Genomic DNA, 20,834 nt, shown 5'->3' with positions numbered 1-20,834 from the left:
TCTCTCTCTGTGCCTCCCCTACTAGCACTCTGTCACTTTCTCTCTCAAAAGTAAACATTAAAAAAAAAATTAAATAAAATAAATGAGGTGCCTGGGTGGCTCAGTTGGTTAAGCATCAACTCTTGATCTCGGGGTCCTGAATTCAAGTTCCATGTTGGGCTGTGCCCGGAGTGTAGAGCCTACTTAAAAAAAAAAAAGGCAAACAAAATAAAAACCTCCAGAGAGACAAAACCCTCCCACATCCTCTCCATTTCATTCCATAAAATACTGTCATCACCAGGTTCCTTTGATTATTTTATCCAAACTAGAATATTGCACATTAACTTAGCTTATTAGAGTTTTGCCTTTGGTCACCATTTTTTGACTTCCACAGCTCAAATTTATGAACAAGTAAAGAGATCATCATGATAAAGTAGGGGAAGTGAAATAATAGAGGTGGTACACAAGATATTACTGAGATAGAGGTTGGGCACTGAATCTAGCTGGGAGCAGGAGAAGTTGGTCAAGAAAAGCTTCCTAGATGTGGGTAGGTTTTGCTGGAGGACAAAGAGATTAAAGACGGGGAGGAGGTAAGGCTGCCTTTGTGGGCAGGAGCATCTTACAGGGTAAGGGCTTTTCCAATGACATCAATTTATAGTACTTCTTTTTTTTTAAAAATAGTACTTTTTCTAGGTATAAAACTAAAATGTATTTAACATTTTAAAGATTCTGAACATATTAGAATGAAATAAACAAGTTGTAATTATTTGGCGGGATTGAATCTCAGATATGTTAAGTAACAAAGATCTTTCTGGACCAATCTTCATTTTGCAGAATTACAGTACCACATACTCATGTAAACTCTTGTTCATTGCCTCTATTTGTATGGAAGTGTGATTCATCCATGACCGAAGCCATCATCAATGTGTGAATCAGTTTTTTAAGTGAATCAAGTAATTTACAAATGCCCTGTTTTTGTTTGTTTTTTTTTTTTTTTAAATATCTATTTTGGCCCAAGTTATCAAGATTTACTCAATTTTTATTATTATGTGAACTTGGAATTAATACTGCATTAGGACTTGGGGTAATTTTTTAAATGAATAATACTTTTAATAAATTAATTGAAAATAGTTTTGTACTAATAATTACTATTGCATTATTAAAGTTAGATCTTCCAGGGCATTGGTTCCAAAGGTACCATGTTCTTTCAAATAATGAATTTGCATTTCTTTGAAATATTTCATAATGTAAACTTTTCTCCAAGTCACACTTACTTTTCAGTTGATTAATACTTTATTTCTCTAGTGAAATATTTAAACTGATTTTTCCTGTCTTACATATGGAATAGATACTGTCTATATGCTACAAACCTCAGGGTTTAGAGAGGTCAAATATGGGGATGGAGGCACACAATCCATAGGTCCTCTATGATGCAACTCCAGTGGGCGCCATACACATAAATACAATCTGAAAGGCAACCACTATTCAGAATTGTAAATGGCTGCCCTGGGGACTGGGATATCGGGCATGGGGAAGGATGTTTTCTAAAAAACAAACTCAGTCACTGAACCAACTGGTTATTTAATTAATTGATAAGAAACCCTAGATGAAAGAAACCCTAGATGAAACCCTAGATGAAGAAACCCTAGATGAAAGGGATTCTTCAAAGTGTTTTTGGACCAAAAGTTTCCATAGTCTAGTAAGTTTGAGAAACTCTGGAATAAACAAGTTTTTCTCTGCAAGATCTCCCATAGTTTAAAAATTTTTTTTTTCAACATTTTTAATTTATTTTTGGGACAGAGAGAGACAGAGCATGAACGGGGGAGGGGCAGAGATAGAGGGAGACACAGAATCGGAAACAGGCTCCAGGCTCCGAGCCATCAGCCCAGAGCCCGACGCGGGGCTCGAACTCACGGACCGCGAGATCGTGACCTGGCTGAAGTCGGACGCTTAACCGACTGCGCCACCCAGGCGCCCCCCCATAGTTTTAAAAATGCTAGTGTGCTTTGTGAATCTACAAGTGAAGACTAAAATAGGCATTACTTCCCAAGCTTATTTGACCATGGAAATGTTTATTGGCAGATTTGGTACTAATGTTTCAAGGTCTTATCCATCTGGTGTTTAGTCATCACAGACAATCAGAATGACACTCCGTTTTCATGGATCTGAAAAAATAGGCAAGGGATATAGAATGAGAGACAATGCTGAGTGAGAAACAAGAGAAGAATGCTCAAGTTCTCTAAGCTGTAAAATGAAAATGGGCATTTGACTGTTTTGTTCTCAAATCATTTAAATCCTGCTTTCCTTAATGATGCTATACTATATATAAAGATATATACATATGATGCGATATATATTGTAGTGATATATTCATACTTATTTAAAGGATAAAATAAATCTTAATAAATGAAAAATCCAGTGTGCTGTTATCTAAAATTAGAAGCTTTACATCAAGATACACATAGGAATATATTGTGAATTATAAATAATTTGGGCTAATATAATACTTTTGTTCGTAGTACTCAGATCAAAAACCCTTTTTTTCCCCTCTTCCCCTGTCTGGTGACAGTAAGTATCTACAGTTGTTTAGAATACTGAATGACTTGCAAATGACTTAGGAAACATGGGACTTCAATTCTCAAGCTTTGGTTTGTTAAATGAAAAGAAATGTCCAAGCAGCCAGTCATTTTTGTCATGTAGACAATCTTGAATCAGAACATAGTAGCTCTACATGTTGAAAACAATCCCACGCTGCTCAGTCAACCACAGCAGCTTTGACTTAAGACTCTATTTCACATCAGGTGATAACTTTTTTTCTGTGTGGCTTAGAGTGAAGTTTTGTTTTGAACAATTGATAGATACTTCAGTTCCCAAATTCCATGATTTGCTCACTAGTGTAAAAAATCATTATTTTATGATTGCATACTTTCATGATTTTTGTTCACTCAGTCTTTATAAGTTAGTTAAGGATAAAACCATTTATCACCTAAATTCCACATATATTTAACAATTTTCTGTATTGTTTTCCTTTGACATTGTGAAATGAAACCCACATTTTTTAGAATCACATACCAAACTATTATAAAAATGAAGTGTTAGAAATCAATTCAAATGTTAAATACAAAGGACATCCTTGGCTCATTAAGTAAAAATATCTCATTTAATGAGCAGGAAAGCACTGGAGCACACTGAACCCTGACACAAAGCAAATTATTTAAGTGATAAATTATATTTTATGGGGAGTGTAAAAGTTAATAATACTCAGGGGCACGGTAATAAATGCAGAGGTGTAACTGACTTCATCGACTGCTTTACTTACAAACATGCCATATGTACTTAGTTACTTGAGATGATCATAAAAAGAAAGAATAGCAACTACACAAAGATTCACAAAGCGACCTTAGTATGATTATTTTTCAGTTGCATTCCTTATGTTGTATGATTTTAAGAGATCCTTTCTCTCTGTCTCTCTCTGTTTCTCTCTTTTTTTCTTCCCTGTCATTTGCAACATTCTGCTTCCTTCATTTTTGTTTTCACTTTTGGTCAAGTATTTGACCTTGTAGCAGTTAAAGCTGCAGCCTGCTCCTTATCTCTTGGCAGGCCTCATAAAATCAGCCATGCATTCATTCTCTCTGGTGGCCCACAAATGACCTCAGACCACACTTCATGAAGACCAACATGTCGTATGAAGAAATGGGTGGGTTAGCTTTTGTATTGGCACCATCCTGGCTCTTTCCTAAGCAAACATTTCTCAGTAGAGTTGAACAGACCCATCAACAAATGTGGTCAATAATCTCCACCCGTGCTTTGCTCAGATGCACAGAGATCTGTTTGCCAAAGCCATCTCCACACAATAAGAGAGCAGGGAAGCCTGGCTGCACTTGTCTGGGTAAAATTAGGAGTATAGATTGAGGATGAGGTGCAAAGAAAGGAGGTGCTTCCTTTTCTTTTTTTTAATTTAAATGATATCTATTTTTTTTCTGTTTTGAAATGAAATTGTTCCACTTTTTTTCTTGACGCCTTCCTGGTTTTGGATCATGAGCAAATTCTAATGCCATATAATTTTGCCTTTGTAGAGGTAGATTCTAGTTGAAAATGTAGCTTACTGATGCTACATGAATGATTTTTACTGCCTGGATTTGGAAAATAATATAGTTAGAATCTTCATTCAAAGCTGATTTTAGTCTATGGGACCACTTTGAGGTCAATTGCAGATTGAGGTAGAAAATTCCACTAATACCAGAGCAAATATGATTTACAGTGGTGTTTCGCACCTCTGAGCCCTTGTGTATTCTATTTTTAATGCCTGGTTGCTTTTCTCTCTTGTCTGCTCAGCAAGGTCCAATAGATGTTTTAAACCCAGCTCAGAAATGCATTCCTCTGACCACTCTCTTCCTCTTTCGGTTCAGTTAATTACTCTTTCCATGCTCCTTTTTAAAAACATACTTATTTTACTGTATTTTCTTCTCATATAATACTTTATCGATTCACATTTTCCATTAGGCTTTAAATTCATGAGTATAGAAACCCTGCTTTGGTTACCATTGTATACCTAACACCTAGACAGATAATGGCCCATAAATGATGGAAGCAAGCATAAAGGAAGGACAGAAGGAGGGAAAGAAAACCTTTTTTTTTTTTTAATAACTCCTTTCTAAAGTTTATTTATTTATTTTGAGAGAGAAAGTACAAGTGGGGAAAGGCCAGAGAGAGAGGGAGGCAGGGAGGGAGGAAGGGAGGGAGGGAGAGAGAGAGAGAGAGAGAGAGAGAGAGAGAGAGAGAGAGAGAGAGAGAATCCCAAGCAGGTTCCCTTCTGTCAGTGCAGAGGCCTATGTGGGGCTTAATCTCCTAAACTGTGAGATCATGACCTGAGCTGAAGTTGGAGGCTTAACCAACTGAGCAACCCAGGTGCCCCAAGAAAACCTTTCTTACTATATATGGCACCCTTGTTTAAAACTTTTTTTTTTTTTTTAGAAAAAATCTTCCCTTCTTCTGGGCTGGTAGAGCTTTGGGCCAGGGTATAAGGCTTGGCTAGTGGAGAACTGGGTGGACTTTGGTTCTTACTCTTTGCTTCCTCAACCTGAGGAAAAAAAGGAATAAAGAGACAGAAAAGGAGAGATACAGGTAAGAATGAGAGATAGGGAGATACGTCTGTCTTTAGTCCTAAACTGTGGACTCCCTAACATAAAGACTGTATTTTCAAGTTTGAGATCTGGAGTCTTGCACATAGTAGCACTTTATACATATTTACTGCATTGAGTTGGATTATTGATATTTGAGGTTGTGTCACGTTCCTTTATATGCAGCATGGAATGGAAAGAGGAGGGATTGCTAAGAAAGAGGAGAGTTGGAAAATGGAGAAAGGTTAGTATGGCAGTTGGAAGAGAGTTACTAACTGGAACTGGATTTATTATTTAAGCATTTTCAAAGTATCTTTCTTGGTCTGGATTATAATCATCTTTAAAAGCAAATATATATAGAATTCATTTGGAATCATTTGATCCTTTGAAAGTAATGATTAATCTACCATCTGGGTGCCAGTTCTGTTCCTGCTACTTAATGGGGGCGATTTTGGGCAATTTAACTGCCTCAAGATTTGATTTGTTCAATTTTAAAGTCAGTATATACTGAGTATCTACTTCACAGGATGTTATGTGCTCGAGATGAGATAATGTTTGTAGTCTGCTTAGCACAGAGCTTGATATTGTTAATATTATTATTACCACAACTTAATGACAAAATATTTTGTAAACCTTTTTTCATGTGTCTACTTTCGTTTTTGCCTACGCGATTTATTTTTCTTTGGAAAATGACCTCTCTTTTACTCTTAGTTGATGGGGTTTCTGTGGAGGTGATGATATCTCTTGGCTACAGTGGTAGACACTTTCCAAAGCCAGTTCAATAGGAGCTAGTGAGTATCAGTGTGGAACTGGTGTATGAAGTGTTCTCTTTAGCTGGAGTTGCTGGTGACCATTTTCTCACTTTACATGGAGGACCTGCCTGAGATATTTGCCATTGCAAAAGATGGCAGATCCAAGTGTTTGCAGACCGAGAATGAGAAGGAAGGAAAGAAGGAAGGAAGGAAGGAAGGAAGGAAAGAAAGAAAGAAAGAAAGAAAGAAAGAAAGAAAGAAAGAAAAGAAAGAGAAGGAAAGAAAAGGAAAGAAAAGGAAAGGAAGAAAGAAAAGAAAAGGAAAAGAAAAAGAAAAGAAGAGAGAAAAGAGAAAAGAAAAAAGAGATTGATTCTAGGTGATATGCTTGAGCATCTGGATACAGACCTGACTCTAGTTAGAACTGAGCGCTAGAATTATATCTGGACTTTTTAATATGTGAACTTTGATTAAGTAAGTTGGAGTTAGGTTTTTTGTTTTTTGTTTTTGTTTTTGTTTTTTTTTTGATTTGCAGGTGAAACAGCCCAACTAACTGAGATTTGATTATGGTCATTCACAGTGGGGCATTAGTGGCAATGGACTCCTCCCCTCTTCATGCTTATGATTGTGGGCTTCTTTGGCTTCTTCCTATTTGATGTCAATGTACCTATTTTTAGCAGGTATCCCTAGTTAAATTAGAATACTTAATGAAAATGAAATTTAGCTATTATCAGTGATAATTTATCTAGAATAAGGCACTAGCAATTAGAGGGTTTTTATTGAAATTAAAAAAAAAAAATTTTGGGGGCGCCTGGGTGACGCAGTCGGTTAAGCGTCCGACTTCAGCCAGGTCACGATCTCGCGGTCCGTGAGTTCGAGCCCCGCGTCAGGCTCTGGGCTGATGGCTCGGAGCCTGGAGCCTGTTTCCGATTCTGTGTCTCCCTCTCTCTCTGCCCCACCCCCGTTCATGCTCTGTCTCTCTCTGTCCCAAAAATAAATAAAAAATGTTGAAAAAAAAAATTAAAAAAAAAAATTTTAATCATACTTGTGTGCTTACCAGACTTCGCCAGGTAACTTCTCCAGGGAAGGGCCTGTGTCTCATTAATTTTGGTACACTTCACCCCAGAAACAGTGTCTGTGGTTCATAGGTGGTCACTGAACATTTGTTGATTTTAATACACTTGACTACCTCAGATGTGGAAAATAGGCCTCCCTTCCCTTCCCTCCCCAGCCTCCCTTCCCCCACCTTTCCTCCTTCCTTCCTTCCTTCTTCCTCCTTCCCTCCCTCCCTTCCTTCCTCCTTCCTTCCTCCTTCATTTTTCTTCCTTCCTTCCTTTCTTCCTTCCTTCCTTTATAAGAAAAATTAAAAAAAAATACTAAAAAGTACAAAGAATTATAGAACAAGCACCCTTGTTTCCACCTCACATTAACAACAACTAATGTTTTGCCGTGTTTTCTCCCCATCTTGAATCTTCCTTTTGACCTTTTCCAATTTTTTCTCCTACCACCTCTTTGGGTAACAATGGTCACTTGTGTGTGGTATGTTACCTATTTGTTTTGTATAACATTACACACCTGTGTGCCTCCATTAATGACATATAGTATATCACTGTTTTATTCATGCTTAATAAGTTACATTAATGGCATATTGCTGTACATATTGTCCAGTAAATTCTTTTCAGTCAACGTTATGCTTTTGTGATGTGTCCATTTTGATTGCTTTTAACTGTAGTCTAATATTTCATTGAGTTACTTTATTACATTACATTATCTTTTGAGGGACATGTAATGTCTTTTTACAGTAAGAGTATTTTATAAAACCTGCTTTTACAAGCAAAATCTTGTGTTTGGAATTTATAATAATTCCAATTTCAATTTTTGAATTGAGTCATTGGAAAACAAGTAGAAAAATGAAAATAAACAGAACCTCCATATAATCAATTTCACTAGATGCAGGTTTTCTTACTCTGCTTTCATATATTAAGTATCTGCACTGATACAGATATACCTTTATATTTTATTTTAAAGAAATATTTATCTCTAACTCAGTATAAAAGAATGCCATGATTATTTGCTCTGGCCCCACTGGCCCCTTTGTTGTTCTTTGAGCACTCCAGGCACACTCCCACCCCAGAACCTTTGTACCTGCTATTTCCTCTGCCAGCAACACTTCCCCAGACCTCACATGGCTTTGTCCTCATTTCCTTAAGGTCTGTGCTCAAATGTCACCATCCCAGTGAGTCTGCCTCGACTGCTGCCCTGACTGTCCTGTTTAAAATCACACTCTTCACCCTCTTGTTAGCACTCTCAATCCCTATTTTTTGCTGATTTTTTTCTCTCCAACATTTAATAACTTTCTATCTGTTGTAGTATATATATACTATATATTCTAATTTTTGTTTATCTTAAACAGGCAAAGCTCCATGAAAGTAGGGATTTCATCTGTTTTCTTTTTCCATTGCAGTATCCCCAATGTCGAGAATGATGAATAATAGCATATAATTATGCTCAATAGTATGTTGAGTGAGTAAATGGAAAGTAGTAAAGATGAAAATTATAAGACAGTATGATGTGGAAGAAAGAAAAGCATAAGCTTCCCTCTTAGGAGTAACATTTTGTTGTATTGACTTACAACATTTTCAGATTTTTTTTTATTTAGTTGAGATCATATAGCATATAGAATTTTTGAAAAAAGTGTGATCCTGTCTTTCTAGCTGTTACAATGTAAGCAATTCCAGTTTTCAAACAGCCATCATATTTCCCCATACATATGTACCATATGCTATGTTACCAATTTCCTATTGGTTGAGATTTAGGTCATTTAAAATTTTGGATTTTGTAAATGACATCCTGATGAGTATTATTGTGCCTATATCTTCATCTGTATTTTGTAGTTTTAAAAATGTATTCACAGAAGTAGAATTACTGCATTTGAGTGAAAGATGCATATTGCCAGGTATTTCCCCCAAAGAGAGACAGTATCAAATTACACTCCTGTCCATGCTGTCTGAAAATATTTATTTCACCTCATTCTCATTATCCCTGAGTATTTTCAAATAAAACTAATTTGCTATTTTGTTAGGGAAAAAAGTAGTTATTTGTTTTAATTTGCATTTCTTTGGCATACAAGAAGAAGAGCAGAGAACCCTCTCTGTCCCTGCCCTTGTAAATGGTGGGAGGAAGAATGGCAATGCAGATAGGAGTGTTTGGGGTTGAGACACATCTATCCTAAATGTTCTCTCAGTTTAAGTCAGGAGAAAGGAGATAGAGGTCTAGAGGAACTCCCACAGAAAATTTTGCTGAATCTTAAGTGTGGGACTTGAAGAAGGGACTGCTTTGTAGAACGCCTTGGCACCAAAGTGATTATGTGGGTGACCATTCAGGGGAAAGTGGAGATGATGCAGAGGGAAAGCTTATTATAACCCATATATAGCCCACGTAGAGCCCTGTGGTTAAGGGATTAGGGTGGGCTGCCTCGGCATCGGACCAAATTAGCGTCACAGACTTCAGGGCCCCAGTAGCAGCGAAAAGAGTGGAGGTGAAGCCTACTTGTCAGGGAGAGCAGCCTGTCTTGAGTAAGAGATTACAGTGTGAATGTAGAAGTGACAAATTCAGGAAAGGTATAGAAATAACATTTGCTGGTGGGGGCATAGGAAAGGTGTTGGGAAGACGTGAAGGATAGTTTCCAGATGTCTGGCACAAGTAACTGGGTGAATTGTAATGCCATTTGCTAAGATATGGAATACTGGAGGAAGAAGAAGAAAAATACTTTTGGAGGGTTGGAATCAGGCTCTGATTTGTAGGCATATCAAGACTGGAACACCTTTGAAATATCCAAGTGGAGTTGTTTGAATAGACAATAGGAGACATGGGTCTGGGCCTCAGAAGAAAAACCTGGGTTGAAAATAGACATTTAGAAGCCATTGCAGTTCCTCTAGTAAATGAAGCCTGGGGTAGATTAGGAGGCCTACAAGAGAATGTGGAATGAGAAGAAAAGAGGCCTTTGAGCTGGATGAGCTCCAACAATTAATGGAGGAGGAGAAGACAAAGGAGTGTGGAGAAAATAGGCCAAAGAGTTAGGAGGAAAGCTATGAGGATGTAATGTCAAGAGATCTAAAAGAAGTCTGTTTAAAGGAGAAGGGAAAGGTCAGTCATCAGCTACTGTAGAGAATGCAACTTCCTCCATTTGGGGCAAAGTGGTTGAAAATCATGAGTCTGTTGTGCTTAACAACAGAGAGGCCATTAGCCATCTACAGATGATCCCTGACTTATGATGGTCTGGCAAATTTTCAACTTTATAATAGTGCAAAAGTGGTATACATTCAGTAGAAACCGTACTTTGAAAATTTGCTCTATTCTTGGGCTAGCAATATGTGGTAAGATGCTCTCTTGTGATGCTGGGCAGCAAGTCCCATCCCCCAGTTAGCCACACAGTTGTTAGGGTAAACAGTAGACACACAACCATTCTGTACCCATATAACCCTCTGTGTTTCACTTTCAGTATAATACTCAATAAATTACATGACCTATGCAACACTTTATTATCAACAAGGCTTTGTGTTAGCTGATTGTGCCAACTGTCAGCTGATGTAAATGTTCTGAGCACATTTAAAGTAGGCTAAGCTAAGCTATGATGTTTGGTAGGTTTGGTGTACTAAATGCATTTTCAATTTAGATATTTTTAGCTTTTGATGGGTTTATGGGGACATAGCCCGTAGGTCAAGGAACATCTCATCCTGTCCAGATTCTTTCTACCAGGCTGTTGCATCTATGCTCCTGATACTCTGAGATGTTTTGCTCACAATTTGCCCTTTCTGAAGAATTGCCCTTGTCCAAATGGAGGGAGTTGCATTCCCCACCTCTTCCTCCATAGTATGTTTGCAAATGTTTAACACTCAGCTTTCTGGAAAAGAAATTTATGCCTCTGCCTGTGTCCATCTATCTGTCTACTTTTATTATAAATTTTACTGATGTAAAAGGCATGTAGTATACAATAATAATCAAATGTCAAATATTCTTTATTCCAAATTTTATATAGCTAATTGATTTTTATGGAGTGCTTTCCTTTTTGTTTTCTTTCTTCTTTTCTTTCCACCAAACTCTTGTATTCATAGCCAATGTCTATGTATTCAAATGACTGACGAATGCAGTTACATAAATGCTGGTTGATATTTGTGTTTATGTTAATGAGTAGTATGGAAATCAAACAGCAGGTATGTATGCAGGATTTCACTCATTTGCCAATGGCATGAATGGCTTCTTTATTGAATCAGATAGTAGTTTTCACATACATCCAAAAGTATTTTCTTAGCTTTTTTTGTGCTATTCACAATGTAATGGCTACTTCATTAAGGTTTTCTCCATCACCTTAAGGTTACTTGATTAAAAAACAGTAAACCAAGCCCTAATTTGTAGTGTCTGTCAACTTGTACATAAATACTCTCATCGTGACTGATTTAGTGCTACCAATGTGATGTTGTGAACCTGGAATTGGAAAGAGATGTTCATTAACTACCATTATATAGTAGTTCTACCTACAGCATATAATAGATGTGATTAACTTCAAGAACATGAATAAAATATAGCAACATAATTAGGAAGTGATGCATTTTGAGTATTTATTACCTTTGTTTTTAATATACTTTAATTGTAAATTTATATAATTTAATTTTTAATAGTAGCTGTGTTTAACAACCAGTTTGCAAAATTTTAAGAAATTTAAAAATTGGTTCTCACACGCCATACAAGTCAGCTCCAGTAAGCCACTCCCCAGTTCCACTCTTTATGCAGCTTACCACCAATGACTAACTGACATGGAGGTAGACAAGTCCATCTCTTTTGCCTCTGTGGGGCAATTCATAGAACTCCCTGTGGATTTGGCTAAAGCTAGCCTCCAGTTGAGATGACATTCTTGCTTAGACTTTTCCCCTTCTGCCCAATTATGCTTCTCTCACTCCATTTTTCTGAGAGCATCCCATGAATAAATCATTTGCACAAGAATACCCATCTCAGGATCTGCTTCTGGGGAATCCACCCAAGACATTATCTTATTAAGAATACGTTTGGTAAGGCTAAAACCTAATTGACAAGAGTGAGGAGTGAATTGTAAAGTGAGGAAATGGAGACAGCTAGTGTATACAGATCGAGAAGAGCAATAATGAGTGAGAAAGTGAGTGGAAAGTGAGTGTACTATAAAGCTCATGGACATTGCTGGACCATGAAATAGAAACCAGGGTGGCGGGAGATGAGGCCTTGGAATCAGTTCTTCTACTTTCTTCTCCCAATGTCTTATGGTGTATGTTTTTATTTTTGTTGTTAAACCTATAACTGTGAATTAAAAAAGTAAATATTTTACATCAAACTGTAACTGGCTATCTTTAGATGAGGGGATCATAACTGATTTTTTTACTTCTTTTTGCTCATCTAAATTGTTTTATTTTGTCACATTTTTCTTTTTTTTGGTGGTAAAATATATGTACCATAATATTTATCATTTAAATCATTTATAAGTGTACAGTTCAGTGCCATTAAATACAGTCATAGTGTTGTGTAACATCACCCACTGTCTACACTCAAACCATTTTATCATCCCCAACAAAACTCTGTACATGTTAAATAATAACTTACCCTCTGTTCTTCCCCCAGTCTCTGGTAACCTCAGTACTACTTTCTGTGTCCATGAACTTGCCTATTCTAGGTATCTCATGTAGGTGGAATCATCAATATCAATACACAGTGTCTGACTTATTTAGTTAAGCATAATATTCTCAAGATCCATCCATGTTGTAGCACCTATCAAAATTTCGTTCCTTTTTATGGCCGAATAACATGATATTGTATACATAGACCACGTTTTGTTTATCCATGCATCTGTTGATGGATGGATCTGTTGGGTTGTTTCTACCTTTTGGCTTTGGTGGATAACACTACTGCAAAATTTGGTATACAAATACCTGTTTATTTCTCTGCTTTCAATTTGTTTGGATATATACCTAGGAGTGGAAATGCTGGGTCATGTGATATTTCTGTTTAACCTTTTGAGAAACTGCCAAACTTGTCTGTAGCAGCTATATCATTTTATATTCCCACTAGCAATGAACAGTATTCCAATGTCTTCATGTCCTTGCATGCACATGTTATTTTCCAGTTTTAAAAAATCATAGCCATCTGAGAAGGTGTAGTGATATCTCAGAGTGGTTTTGATTTGTATTGTCTTAATGATGAATGAAATTTGAGTATCTTTTAATGTAGTTATTGGCCATTTGCATATCTTCTTTGGCGGAATGTGTATTCATGTCCTTTGCCTATTTTTGAATTGGGTTGTTTGTATTTTGTTTTTGGGTTGTAGGGGTTCTTTATACATTAATATTAATCTCTTATCAGACAAGTAATTTACAAATATTTTTTGCTCATTCAATAGGTTATTTTTTACTTTCTTGGTAGTATCTGTTGGTACATAAAAGTGTTTAATTTTTATGAAGTGCAGTTTGTCTCTTTTATCTTTTGTTGCCTGTGCTTTTGATGTTACATTCATGAGATAATTGTCAAATTTAATGTCATGAAGATTTTCCCATGCTGTTCATTTTTGAAAGGTATTTTTTCTGGATATAGAACAGTAGGTTGACTTCTTTTTTTTAATTCACTATTTTAAATATGTTGTTTCATTATCCTCTAGCTTGCATTGTTTCTGATGAGAAAAGTGAGATTATTTTTTATCTTTGTTCTCTTGTATGTAACATGTTTTTATTTTCCTATTTCTGTTTTTAAGGTACTATCACTGGTTTTCAGCAGTTTGAATATCATGTGCCTTGGTGTTTTTTTGTTTGTTTATCCTGCTTGGAGTTCATTGAGGTTCTTGGTTCTGTGGATTTATAGTGTTCATCAAATTTATAAAAAAAAACATTCTGCGACTATATCATCAAATATATTTTTTGTTCCCCTTCTTTTTCTGGAATTCCATTTATCTATTTATGAGATCACTTAATGTTACTCCACAGATTATTGAGGCTTTGTTAAGTTCTCCCGCCCCCCCCCCCCACCCCCCCCGCCCAGTCTTTTTCTTCATATGCTTCAGGTTGGATAGAATTTACTATTATTTCGTTCTTTGCCAACTGCCCTCTGAGGAAAGTCTTAAGTCTTGATTTTATCCATGATTAGGAGGCAGGAATCACATAATTTATTGACAATACTATTCTTTTTGGAGGTCTTTAAAGTTTTATGGAAGAAAATAAGATCCCTGAAGCTAGATAGATGTAGATTTAAATGATATATACATCATTTAATAGCTGTGTAACTTTGGGAAAATTATACTCTAAACATCAGTTTTCTGTTCTATTAATAGGATTTATTCTACCTACTTTGTAGGGTTACTGTGAATGCATAGTGTTTAGTAAATGCTAGCTGTCTTCTGCTCACCCTTAAATTGTTCACTCTGGTTATGCCAACAGCCATGCTTTCATTAGTTTTATGGACTAATAGGTACTTTAATGAGCCTGTTCTCTCAGCTGCGTTGACCATATGTTGACTTATCTTTCTGCAAGTTTTAAAATTCCTCTGTGATTCCACTGAGTTTGTTAGAAAATTGGACATAGCACTTTACCCACTAAATGAAATTTGTTTAAACAAAAAAAGAGAAATCACCTAGATTTAAGGATCCCGTTAAGAAGGTAGGTCCCAGAAAGCCTAGGAAGACTCTTTATTTACTCAACTTTACTCTTTTTATTTCTAGTTTTTTCTCATTGCATAAATGTTACTACCCTCATAACCATGCTTCTTTAATCAAGTGCTGAGAATGGCAGCAAAAACAAAATAAGACAAAATTAAAAAAAAAATTTAATGTTTACTAATTTTTGAGAGAGAAGGAGAGAGACAGAGAGAGAGCACGAACATGAGCAGGGGAGGAGCAGAGAGATAGGGAGACAGAATCAGAAGCAGGCTCTAGGCTCTGAACTGTCAGCACAGAACTTGACGTGGGGCTCGAGCTCACAACCTCGAGATCATGACCTGAGCTGAAGTTGGACACTTAACAGACTGAGCCACCCAGGCGCCCCAAAATAAGACAGTTTAATTGTCTCATACCCACTAAGAAACTCAGGCTGTGAGAAGCTGGAAGAGCAGGACCTTGCAGTGTTACTAAGTGAAGAGTGAAGAGTGTTTTACTGCCGTGAAGTGGATAAGGCTCAATGCCTGGAGATGCTGATCTGAGGTTATGACTCCAAAGACTCTATAATAGTACTGACCACCAGAACTTTCTGTGACGATGGACATGTTCTGTATCTGCACTGTTCATTATGGTGGTCACCAGCCAGCCACAGATAGCTGTTGAGGCCTTGAAATATGGCTAAGGTGACTGAGGAACTGAATTTTTAATTTTATAATTTTAACTAATTTACATTTATATACTCATGTGTGTGGCTAGTGTCTGCCACAGTGGACAGTGTAGTTTTACTGCAATCCTATTTTTATTATCAGAAGAACTTGTAAGAAATCAACATACTTACAGATGGTCCTGTCAGCTTTCTACTGTAGATGTGAAAATTCTGTAGATGTGGCAAAGGTATTTGGACAGGCGGTTTATAAAACAAGAAAGAATATGTTGGGTATTGCATGTAGTGGAGTCCTTTGTTACATATAGAGGCTCTTGAGTTAGGGAAAGGAAAGGACTCAGGTCATGTCAGTTTGACCCATGGAGTAATGGGTATCTGAATTTTTAAGTAATAATTTTTAGAACTTTACTTTAAACTTTGTTACTGATATGTACATCACCATCCTGTCCTACTTTTTTGACCTAAAATAGGTCCTTTCAGGCTAAATTAAGGTGTTATAAACCACATAGGAAAAATGAAGAGAATTTGTGATATGTTAGAAAATCATGTTTAGAATGTATCACCTTTATTTTTTTTGTTTTGTTTTGTTTTGTTTTTTTTGTATCACCTTTAAAAGAAGTGCTTGTTGCTACATTCTTCTTAAAAATCAATTTACAAATAAAATCATTTCAATAACATATTTAAATAGAACTAATAATCTTTACTGTCACTTTCACATGTATTGTCTCATTTATTCCTGTCATTGGCCCTGTGAGTCAAATAGAGAGGGCATTATTTCTGCTTTACAGATGTGACTGTTGTGGCTTCAGAGAAGTTCAGTGACTTGCCCTTGGTCACTGAGGAGGTGAACTCAAACAGTATTACTCATTTTTTATTCTTCCCCGCATCTGCTAGCTATACTAGTTCATGAGGCCACTTGACTTTTTAAATTGATGACTGGTTCTTTCAGCATCTTCAAAACATCATGACTTCAAGCTTGTGTGGCCTCACCCTTATAATTTCTATGCTTCAAGAGGAAGACAGCTTCGATTCATGTCAGTTGTGTAAAATTAATGGTACCCTCATATTTTATTTAATAAATATTAATGGTTGGATTTGGCAGAGGGCAGGGGGCTATTTTAGACCTTTACTGTAAAGAAGATCATTATCACATCCCCAAATTTGATTTCTAGAGTGCTTATTTATCAATATTTATTAGACGCTTTGGTTGGCTCTAATTATCCTTCCTAGTTCATGGCACAGAGCTCCTGTCAGGCAGTGTCACCCCGGCTAAGTGTATTCGAGTGCACTTATTTAGCTGTTCTGTCATTTGACAGAGGTTTGTCCTGTCTTTGAGATATAACTCGGTTGTTGTAGTTTCTGTCAGCACACGATACAATAGAAATCCTAAATCAATAACACTTTTTATTCCTATGCAGTTGATGCAGAACAGCCTGCTTCACATTGAGGTTTAATGTGTTGTAAATTAATTATCTGGAATGAATACAGGGTCAATGGACCTTGGTATGACCAGGATGTAATGTTAAAGTGTTCCATTTCCTCCTCCACGTCTCAGCATTCTTACTCTGTCTTTTGTGCACGTCTGTTATGCCTTCGTCTGCAGTAAGCTCCCTAAAGAGTAGTTAATGCCCCTCTAGGGATTGATCGATAGAAAAAAATTTGCTTTACCATAAATTTGCTAAACTATTTTCTGCCCTCCAGGCAAAAATGGGACATTTTTATTTGTAATACATATAGTTGTACTTAAAAAAAAAGAACATTTAATTGGAATTTGTAATTGCCAAATTCAAACTATCATACATTTTCTCTTAATTCAGAGTGATATCTAAAAGATTTGTGCAAATACACGTGGGTTTCATTTTCTCCCGCTCTCTATTGGAAATGAGGATAGTTGTTTATTTTTCAGAATTCAGTTCAAGAAAAGATAACTTTGTCCCATAATCTAAATGTGGATATGATGGCAACCCCATTTCAAATGATATAAAATCAGGTACAGCGAAGTAGATTTTCCATCAGAACCAGAGCAATTAAAAAGCAGGAATTCACTAAGTTTTAAAGTACTCAATTTTCTATTTTCTTTAAAATAAGAATGAGAAAGCAAACTCCATTATAGTTTCGAGGGTAGCTCTGCTATTAGTAGCTATAGAAACAAGGTAACCAGGTAGCGAATAACAGAAAAAGAGGGAGAGAGGGAGGAACAGAATATGAATACGGCAAAGGAAACAGTCAACCTAGCTGTAACGCTTAAGTACTAATATTGTGATTTAGGAACAGGCGAATTGGGAAGTAGATTAGCCAACATCTTTGCTGGTTTATCAGTATGAACACTTCATTGTTAATGCGTGGTTTCTCTGACACGTAGGCATATGGTACGGCACCCAAGCAAAAGAAATAGAACCGTCTTTGCAGGAGAGGTAGTAGAGAATGGAGATACAAATACACAACGCTAAATTGCAGGAAGCCCACTGGGGTCAGTTTCATGATTTTTTGCAGAAGCCTTTTCCCTGTCAGGTTAAGGGATGGAGAGTGGAACCAAACTTGCTTTACTTCCCTTGACAACGAGGTCAACACCACTTGTAAATCTGACCTCCTCCCATTGCAGCTGTGTCAAAGGTGGGGCACTCAGTGGGACACTGATTTCATACAAGACAGCACATTTTCCAAACTCCAACTTGCCACATGCCTGGTGAAAATGCTTCTGATCTTAGTTTAAGTTCTCCGGGAATATTTTCAGCTTAGACTTTATCCTCACATGTGTCCTGGATCATCAGACTGTATTACATTGTCGCTTGATCTTTAGAAACAAACACCCTAACAACCAAGCTGGATGCTCTACATGGACAGCTTTTTGAGTCAACAGAGTGTGTTTTCTCACTCGCTAAAGCCTGAGAGGATTGTGCAGTTACAAAAGATAGCCTCTGTGCTTCTATTTCAGAGCGATAAATTATGAAATATCCCAACTGCTAAAACCTAAGCTTTAATAAAAGGGAGACATACATTTTCAGTGTATCATCATCTTGAGCTACTAAACAGAGTAACAAAGAGGTCAGTGTGTGCCAAATACAGAAGCAAACAAATGATTTCAGTTTTTCAGAGTGAAATTATATATTCATTCCAAAAGGCAGTATCATATGGGGTCAGCACCCTAGAGCCCCAGGGCAAATCTAGTCATCCACCTGCCTGTTTTTTAAATAAAGTTTTATTGATATAGTCATGCCTATTTACATATTGTCTGTGGCTGCTTTCCCACTGCCAAGGCAAATTGAGTAGCTGTGGTAGAGGCTATATGGACTGCAGATTTGAAAATATTTACTATCTGGCTCTTATGGGAAAGGTTTGCCAACCCCTAGTAGAGTGTGGGTTTTTGTGTCACATTGTCTGGCTTTGAATCCTGGCTTCAGTATTTACTGGCTGTGGTACCTGGAGCAGATATTCTTTATGTTTCAGTCTCCTAACCTATCAAATAGGCATACCAATAGCAATTTCCTTTTAGGTTGCTTTGGAGATTATATGACTTAATGCGTATTATTTTAGGAGTCCACCTGGCTTGGAGTAATCAATCCTATTCTACTGCTCCCCTATTCTTAAACTTCTCAGAAAGCGTTCTGGATCTCTACTAAAATTATTTTGGCTTTTTATTGTGCATAGGACAGTTTTATATTTTTAGAAACATTAAATGTGTAGGCATCAAGACTCTTATTTCTTAAAAGCATACACATAGGCAGCCTATTCTTATTAGAAGAAATAATAACTTTGGTCACCTATGGAATTTTCACTTATTTAAAATTGCTAGCACTGTTCATATTTTGGCACCAAATGTGGTTCACAAAGAAATTCAATTATTTATTCTTAAAATACTGCAGGAAGACTGGCAGAAGCAAATCTAAACCATGCTACGTGGCAGAGGTATAGGATGAGGCAGACAGAAGAAATGTGGATAGCTCATTGTGAGAGAACCAAGCCCGTGTCTTTGAAACCTTAACTTATGTTCTTCCAACAGAGTAAGAGTCCACATCCTATGGGACTGGGGACCAAGGAGTCACAGGGAATTATTCTCAGTGGCTCCTGGCTGGTTGTACTAGAAAATGTTGCCACACTGGCAAAGTACGTCTCCCATGGCCCCTTCCTCTGCCTGGTGCCCTCTCTTTGCAGTCTTCAGCTGTTCACAAGTCCCTAATGCATTACACTCCTCAGGCCAGACTGTTTCCAAAGTGACTAATGTTCCAAATGATCTTTTCCTGCTCACCCCACAGTTCCTGAGCAAAACTCTCAGTTTGGAACCCATCTATTCCAAGCCCAAAACTGAGCTGATCAAAGTGACTCCTTCTCAAGGAATATTTGTATTTCAAAAGGAGAATGTTTAATACAGATGAAACTCTAACTAGTGAGGTGTTTCTGAGCAGCGGGACCTTTGTCATGCTTTTTCTAGTTGAACTCCCTTTTTCCTCATTACCATTAGTCAGCGATTTAGCACCCCTGACTTCTGAAAGATTGTCAAATCTTGCACTAGGCCAGATTGTATTGTGCTTATCTTATTCAAGAAAACATCCCAAAGCACCATGTGTATAGTAGATTCTCCTTGTGCTATATTGGATCGGATGTCACAGTGTAGTAACTCTAATGAGTGCTCCCTCAAACCCCCAAATGGCACCAAACTGTGCCGAGTATGTCTTAACTACATCAGCATGGAAACCGGGGAGTTGCATGTAAAGAACTCCAAAGCAATCAAGCATATACTGAATTTCCTTTCTGTTCAGCCCCTCCCAGTTAGGAAATTGCCTGTTTGATGGAGAATTTAGAGGTATAGTTCCTACTGGGCAGATGGAATTTGTGATTCTTTCACAAGTATTGTACTTTAACTTATCACTCTTTAAACTCTGTTGAGGCACTTTGAGTTCATTTCAACTTGTCTTGAGTTTGAAGGACTCTATATAACCCCTTTCATAAAGTATCCTGGATGGTGCCAGGTACATGGTTTGATTTGCTTATTAATCTGTGTCTAATAACATCGGTATATCCTGGTTAATTGTATTAGAATCCCGAATTGATGGAGTTCCTTTCTTCCTGAGAATTTAACTTATTTTCCCAAAGGTTTTATTTAGAACACCAGTGTAAGTTAGAGGGCAGTTTCCATTATTTCATCATTTTTGTGGAGAGGCTTGGTGTCAGTGTGACTGACTTATCCAAGGTCAGCCATTTTTCAGATATGGACCTGGGATGACGACTCAGGCTCCTTCCAGCCCCGACCAGTTCTCCACTGTAGACCACACTGCTTCAGTGTCTTGGACTGCTACTGTGGCACCATGCTGTGGTTTCATGTTGTGAACTCGCTTTTAAAGAAACTGTTTAGTTTGAAACTGAGACCTTTGGATTAGGTTGCAGATGAACTGACCTTACACCAAATGCCTCCCCATGATGAGAATGAAGGGGAGCTGTTTCGCCCTCACATACCAGTTCTAGGCAAGATTCAGACAAACTTGCTTCTGTGTGAAAGGACTTCTTTCTTCACCCAGTACATAAAATAAGGACAATAGAATGAGTTTTAGAGATGAGCACAAAATGCCTACATTTAAGACTCTTTGCCATGTAACTAGGCATGAATTACTTGGGTAATAAGTTATAGACGTTTGATTTTTTTTAACTGCAATAAAAAGTAAAGT

At 37.1% G+C, this 20,834-nt stretch overlaps 1 long non-coding RNA gene across 4 annotated transcripts in view; it reads left to right on the top strand.

Annotated features, from left to right (window-relative positions):
- The window catches only part of LOC131496187 (uncharacterized), a 172,674-nt gene that overhangs the window by 130,408 nt on the left and 21,432 nt on the right, over positions 1-20,834 (top strand). The window contains exon 4 of one of the 4 annotated variants that reach the window (XR_009254369.1): positions 2,549-2,587. The exons of the other annotated variants lie outside the window; for them this stretch is intronic. This is a non-coding gene — a long non-coding RNA (uncharacterized LOC131496187). Of the gene's footprint in view, positions 1-2,548; positions 2,588-20,834 lie in introns of those variants that run through there. 4 annotated transcript variants of the gene reach the window in all.

The sequence above is a fragment of the Neofelis nebulosa genome, chromosome 15 (assembly GCF_028018385.1).
Source record: "Neofelis nebulosa isolate mNeoNeb1 chromosome 15, mNeoNeb1.pri, whole genome shotgun sequence".
NCBI classification, from domain to species: domain Eukaryota; kingdom Metazoa; phylum Chordata; class Mammalia; order Carnivora; family Felidae; genus Neofelis; species Neofelis nebulosa.
Note: the sequence above shows the minus strand (reverse complement) of the source record. Positions and strands in the feature narration are given on the sequence as shown.